Source organism: Arachis stenosperma, unplaced genomic scaffold (genome assembly GCF_014773155.1).
Source record: "Arachis stenosperma cultivar V10309 unplaced genomic scaffold, arast.V10309.gnm1.PFL2 arast.V10309.gnm1.Scaffold_100029, whole genome shotgun sequence".
Taxonomy (NCBI): Eukaryota; Viridiplantae; Streptophyta; class Magnoliopsida; order Fabales; family Fabaceae; genus Arachis; species Arachis stenosperma.
This window is the reverse complement of record NW_026651371.1, coordinates 521,769-529,149: the sequence shown is the minus strand read 5'-3', so window position 1 is coordinate 529,149 and position 7,381 is coordinate 521,769. Positions and strand designations below refer to the sequence as shown.

The window sequence follows — 7,381 nt, the reverse complement described above, 5'->3', positions numbered from 1 at the left end:
AAATTTGGGTGATTTCTCCATGAAGAATTATAGGTGCTTCCATAGGGTTCTCCTAGGTAATTCACCTCTTCCATTGAAGGGTTCTCAGGATCATAAGCTTTTTCCTTAGATGAAGCTTCCTTAGTACTGCCAGGTGCATTTTGCATTCCAGACAGACTTTGAGAAATCAAATTGACTTGTTGAGTCAATATCTTGTTCTGAGCCAATATGGCATTCAGAGTATCAATCTCAAGAACTCCTTTCTTCTGATTAGTCCCATTGTTCACAGGATTCCTTTCAGAGGTGTACATGAATTGGTTATTTGCAACCATTTCAATTAGTTCCTGAGCCTCTGTAGGCGTCTTCTTCAGATGAAGAGATCCTCCAGCAGAGCTATCCAAAGACATCTTTGATAGTTCAGAGAGACCATCATAGAAAATACCTATGATGCTCCATTCAGAAAGCATGTCTGAGGGACATCTTCTGATTAATTGTTGTATCTTTCCCAAGCTTCATAGAGGGATTCTCCATCCTTCTGTCTGAAGGTTTGGACTTCCACTCTAAGCTTACTCCATCTTTGTGGTGGAAAGAACTTTGCCAAGAAGGCATTGACTAGCTTTTCCCAAGAGTCCAGGCTTTCTTTAGGTTGAGAATCCAACCATATTCTAGCTCTGTCTCTTACAGCAAAAGGGAATAGCATCAGTCTGTAGACCTCAGGGTTAACCCCATTAGTCTTGACTGTGTCACAGATTTGCAAGAATTCAGCTAAGAACTGATGAGGATCTTCCATTGGAAGTCCATGGAACTTGCAATTCTGTTGCATTAGAGAAACTAATTGAGGCTTAAGCTCAAAGTTGTTTGCTCCAATGGCAGGGATAGAGATGCTTTCCCATAGAAATCAGGAGTAGGTGCAGTGAAGTCACCCAGCACCTTCCTTGCATTGTTGGCATTGTTGTTGTTTTCGGCTGCCATGTGTTCTTCTCCTTTGAAGAATTCGGTCAGGTCCTCTAAAGAGAGTTGTGCCTTAGCTTCTCTTAGCTTTCGCTTCAAGGTTCTCTCAGGTTCAGGGTCAGCTTCAACAAGAATGCCTTTGTCTCTGCTCCTGCTCATATGAAAGAGAAGAGAAAAGGGAAATGTGGAATCCTCTATGTCACAGTATAGAGATTCCTTGAAGTGTCAGAGGAAAAGAAAAATAGAAGAAAGAAGGTAGAAGAATTCGAACTTGATGAGATAGGGTTCGAATTGTGCATTAAGGAGGAGTAGTACTCCATAAATAGAAGGATGTGGGAAAGAGGAAGAGGATTTTCGAAAATTAATTAGAAAGATGTTAAAAACATTTTAAAAGTTGATTGATAATTTTCGAAAATGAAAGTGGAAAAGAAATCAAGTGATTTTGAAAAAGATTTGAAATTATAAATCAAAAAAGATTTGATTGAAAACTATTTGAAAAAAGATGAGGTTAAGAAGATATGATTGGTTTAAAAAAAATGTGATTGAGAAGATATGATTTGAAAACAATTTTAAAAGATATGTTTTGAAAACACTTTTAAAAGATTTGATTTTGAAAATTAATGACTTGCCTAACAAGAAAAGATATGATTCAAACATAAAACCTTCCTCAACAGAAAAGGCAAAAAATGTTCAATCAAATCATAATTTGTTAGTAAGTATCTTTGAAAAAGGTAAGAAATTGATTTTGAAAACATTTGATTGAAAAGATATGATTTGAAAAAGATTTGATTTTGAAAAGCTTTGAAAACTAAAAAAAAAAATTGATTTTGAAAACAAAATCATCCCCCTAGCACCATCCTGGCGTTAAACGCCCAGAATGGTATACATTCTGGCGTTTAACGCCCAAAATGCTACCTCTTTGGGCGTTAAACGCCCAACCAGGTACCCTGGCTGGCGTTTAAACGCCAGTCTGCTTCTTCACTGGGCATTTTGAATGCTCAGCTTTTTCTGTATAATTCCTCTGCAGCATGTTCTGAATCTTCAATTCTTGTATTATTGACTTGAAAAGACACAAATTAAAATATTTTTGGATTTTTAATAATCAAAATGCAACAAGAATCAAATAACAATGCATGCAAGACACCAAACTTAGCAGTTTGTACACTACTAAAACTATATGAGACACATAAACACTCAAGCCAAAAGAATTCAAAGATCAGAGTAAGAAATCATCAAGAATTACTTGAAGACCCTTAAAACACATGAATGAATGCATGCTATTGACACCAAACTTAAGATGAGACACTAGGCTTAAGCAAGAAACATCAAATATTTTTGTTTTTATGATTTTTTTGATTTTTTTTTTTTGTGTTTTTCGAAAATTAAGTGGAAAAAGGTATCAAAATTCTTAATGAGAATCCCAGGAATCAGTGCAATGCTAGTCTAAGACTCCGGTCAGGAATTAGACATGGCTTCACAGCCAGCCAAGCTTTCAAAGAAAGCTTCGGTCCAAAACACTAGACATGGCCAAAGGCCAGCCAAGCCTTAGCAGATCACTGCTCCAAAAGCAAGATTGATAAAGATCATCAAGCTCTTGTGATGATAGGTTGAAACCTCGGTCCAATGGAATTAGACATGGCTTCTCAGCCAGCAGATTTCAACAATCATCATGAAACTCTAGAATTCATCTTCAAGAATTTCGAAAAAAAAATACTAATCTAAGCAACAAGATGAACCGTCAGTGTCCAAACTGAACAATCTCAGGCATTGTTACCAAAAGCTTGCTCAAAACTTGAACAATCCCCGGCAACGGCGCCAAAAACTTGGTGCGCGAAATTGTGAACAATACTTTTTCACAACTCTCATAATCCCCGGTAATGGCTCCAGAAACGTGGTAGCTCAATACCATGGCATTACACAACTTCGCACACTAACCAGCAAGTGCACTGGGTCGTCCAAGTAATACCTTACGTGAGTAAGGGTCGATCCCACGGAGATTGTTACTATTGAAGCAAGCTATGGTCATCTTGTAAATCTTAGTCAGGCAAACTCAAATATATGGTGATGAACGAAAATAACATAAAAGATAAAGATAGTGATACTTATGTAATCATTGGTAGGAACTTCAGATAAGCGCATGAAGATGCCTTCCCTTCCGTCTCTCTGCTTTCCTACTGTCTTCATCCAATCCTTCTTACCCTTTCCATGGCAAGCTTGTGTAGGGTTTCATTGTGTCAGCAGCTACTCCCATCCTCTCATTGAAAACGATGCATATGCTCTGGTCACAGCATAGCGGAATTCATCTGCGGTTCTCAATCAGACGGAATAGAATCCAGGTGATTCTTTTGGCGTCTGTCACTAACGCCCCGCCCTCAGGAGTTTGAAGCACGTCACAGTCATTCAGTCATTGAATCCTACTCAGAATACCACAGACAAGGTTAGACCTTCAGATTCTCTTGAATGCTGCATCAGTTCTTGCCTATACCACGAAGACTCTGATCTCACGGAATGGCTGGCTCGTTTGTCAGGCGAGCACTCGGTTGTCAGGCGATCAACCATGCATCGTGTTATCAGGAATCAAGAGATATTCACTAAGCCTCAGATGCTTGTAGAACAAGAATGGTTGTCAGTCACTTTGTTCATGGGTGAGAATGTGATGGGCGTCAATTATCACCTTCATCAAGTTGAAGAACAAGTGATATCTTGGACAAAGAACAAGCGGAATTGAATAGAAGAACAATAGTAATTGCATAATACTCGAGGTACAGCAGAGCTCCACACCTTAATCTATGGTGTGTAAAACTCCACCGTTGAAAATACATAAGAACAAGGTCTAGGCATGGCCGAATGGCCAGCCTCCCAAAGTGATCAAAAGATCTCTAGAAAAAGGTTCCAAGATCCGAAGATTATAATACAATAGTAAAAGGTCCTACTTATAGAAACTAGTAGCCTAAGGTGTACAGAATGAGTAAATGACATAAAAATCCACTTCCGGGCCCACTTGGTGTGTGCTTGGGCTGAGCAATGAAGCATTTTTCGTGCAGAGACTCTTCTTGGAGTTAAACGCCAGTTTTGGTGCCAGTTGGGCGTTTAACTCCCATTTGGGTGCCAGTTCCAGCGTTTAACGCTGGATTTCTTGAGGTGACTTTGAACGCCGGTTTGGGCCATCAAATCTTGGGCAAAAGTATGGACTATTATATATTGCTGGAAAGCCCAGGATGTCTACTTTCCAACGCCGTTGAGAGCGCGCCAATTGGGCTTCTGTAGCTCCAGAAAATCCACTTCGAGCAGGGAGGTCAGAATCCAACAGCATCTGCAGTCCTTTTCAGTCTCTGATCAGATTTTTGCTCAGGTCCCTCAATTTCAGCCAGAAAATACCTGAAATCACAGAAAATACACAAACTCATAGTAAAGTCCAGAAAAGTGAATTTTAACTAAAAACTAATAAATATACTAAAAACTAACTAGATCATACCAAAAACATACTAAAAACAATGCCAAAAGTATACAAATTATCCGCTCATCAATCAACCAACATTCAACGTTGAGGAATGAAGAGTTGAAAGCAACACAACAACAACAAGAAACAAGTCCACAACATTTGAAGACAAGTATAGTGTCTTAGGACTTAGGTAACTTCTTGTTAAGAACCAATTGCTAAATCTCTCAACACACTCACAAAATGTTTTGATGCACATCTTGCAAATCGATGCTAGCCAAATGATTTAAAACTTGTTTTCAAAGATACAAAAGCATAGGAATGACTCCAACAAGTTTGAGATCAATCCTAAGCATTTTGAAGTGATTTTAAGCCATTCTTTAAGGTTTGCATCGATGCACACTCATCTTGCATCGATGCAAAGCATGCAACGACTTTTGCATCGATGCAAAGATGTTTGCATCGATGCAACCTAGCTGAAAATTCAAATTTCAGCGTCAAAGACACATTTGCATCGATGCAAAGTGTTATGCATCGATTGCAAAATTTCAAAAACATAAAAACGGCTAGTTTGACATAAGGCTCCATCCCATTAATTCCCCAACGTTCTAAGGTTGGGGAATCTATAAATAGATGGATTGAAGCCTTATTTCACAATTTTTTGAGTATTTGGAAACTATCTTGTCATATTCTTTCATTCTACACATTTAAAGTGATATAATACACAATTTGAGAGAGCAATATCAATTGGTTCAATAGTGCTAAACTTGTAATCATACACTCTTCTAGAGAGTACTCATTTTATCTCAACATTCTTTAAGAATTGTTTTCTTGTACACCTTGTAAATTGGAGTGTGATCTCCAAGGTTGAGTCAAGAGTTATAAACACTATAGTCGGTGAGGATACCAAAGAGGTATACTAAATACTCAAGGCAAATCTTAGAGAAAGGTATCTTGAGTGGAGTGTTAGTACGAGTGGTGATCATATACCGTGAGGTGTTAGAAACTAAGGACTCGAATTGTAAAAGGTTTGCGCGAGCACCTTGAAGCTTGGCAATAGTGGAACTTCTCAATTGCGATTGAGAAAGAAAGTGGACGTAGGACAAGGATTGTGCCGAACCACTCTAAATAGCGTTTGCATCTCTCCAAACTCATCTCTTCAATATTATCGTCTTTACTTTGAGCAAATAAATTGTGATCGAAAAGTAGCTTCGTAAGTACTTAAGGAGTCGCTTAAGTCCGATTGGTGAAAAGCTTGATCAATTTATTTGAGTTGGTGGTCTATTGGAAAGTAAAAGCTCCTTATAAAGCTTAGCAATTGAGTTAAGCTCTTGGAAAATACTAGTACAATAACACTTATATATTGTCTTTAACTTTCGCAAAAGATTCATTGTTGTTGCATTACTCAATTCACCCCCCCTTTTGAGTAATTGTGCATAGGTTCTACAAAGAACACTTTGAAGATCATGATGAACATCAAGAACATAATTTTGAAAAATTTTTGATGCAAGAAAACATGCAAGACACCAAACTTAGAAATCTTTAATGCATGGACTCTAACAAACAAAAATGCACATGAAAACAACAAACAACACAAACAAGAAATCATCAAGATCAACAAGAAGTGTCAAGAACAACTTGAAGACATGAAGAACACTATGAATGCATAGAATTTTCGAAAAATGCAAGAAAAATTTTTTAAAGCATGCATTGACACCAAACTTAAAAATTGACTCAAGACTCAAGAAGAAACACAAAGTATTTTGATTTTTATGATTTTATGATTTTTTTTTTGGATTTTTATTTTTTTCGAAAACAAAGTTGAAAAAAAAAACAAAAAAGAAAGAAAAATTTTGAAAAAAGATTTTTGAAAAGAAAATTACCTAATCTGAGCAACAAGATGAAGCGTCAGTTGTCCATACTCGAACAATCCCCGGCAACGGTGCCAAAAACTTGGTGGACGAAATTGTGATTCATATGTTATTGTATTTTGTAAAATTCATTGCTTTTTCAACTATGTGTGGACACAACTCCGTTCAACTTAACCAGCAAGTGTACTGGGTCATCCAAGTAATACCTTACGTAGTAAGGGTCGGATCCCACAAAGATTGTTGGTATGAAGCAGCTATGGTCACCTTGTAAATCTCAGTTAGGCATTAAATTGGTTTATGGATTCGAAAAATAGTAAATAAAATAAAAGGGATAGAAATACTTATGTAAATCAATAGTAGGAATTTCAGATAGGTGTATGGAGATGCTAGAATCCTTCGAATCTCTACGTTCGTATTACTTTCATCTAATCCTTCTTACTCCTTTCCATGGCAAGCTGTATGTAGGGCATCACCGTCATCAATGGCTACTTTTTAATCCTCTCGGGAAAATGGTCCTATGCGCTGTCACTGCACGCTAATCGTCTGAGGCATCACCCTTGTTGATAGCTACATCCCATCCTCTCAGTGAAAATCCAAATGCTCTGTCACAGCACGGCTAATCATCTGTCGGTTCTCAATCAGGTTGGAGTAGAATCCATTGATTCTTTTGCGTTTGTCATCACGCCCAGCCTTCAGGAGTTTGAAGCTCGTCACAGTCATTCAATACCGGAATCCTACTCGGAACCACAGACAAGGTTAGACTTTTCGGATTCCCAGGATCCTACTCGGAATACCACAGACACGGTTAGACTTTCTGGATCCCCATGAATGCCGCCATCTATCTAGTTATACCACGAAGATTCTGTTGGGGAATCTAAGAGATATGCGCCCGGCCTAAGGTAGAACGGAAGTGGTTGTCAATCACGCGCGTTCATAGTGAGAATGATGATGAGTGTCACGGATCATCACATTCATCAAAATGTTGTGCAACGTATATCTTGGAATAAGAATAAAAGAGAATGAATAGAAAGTAATAGTAATTGTATTAAAACTTGAGGTACAGCAGAGCTCCACACCCTTAATCTCTGGTGTGCAGAAACTCCACCGTTGAAAATACATAAGTGAAAGGTTCAGGCATGGC

At 38.1% G+C, this 7,381-nt stretch overlaps 1 non-coding gene across 1 annotated transcript; it reads left to right on the top strand.

The window, feature by feature from the left end:
- The first annotated feature begins 440 nt into the window (after nt 1–440).
- LOC130960004 (small nucleolar RNA R71) lies at nt 441–547 on the top strand. Its single transcript, XR_009078970.1, has one exon. It is a non-coding gene; the product is annotated as a small nucleolar RNA R71 (small nucleolar RNA).
- The last annotated feature ends 6,834 nt before the right edge of the window (nt 548–7,381 follow it).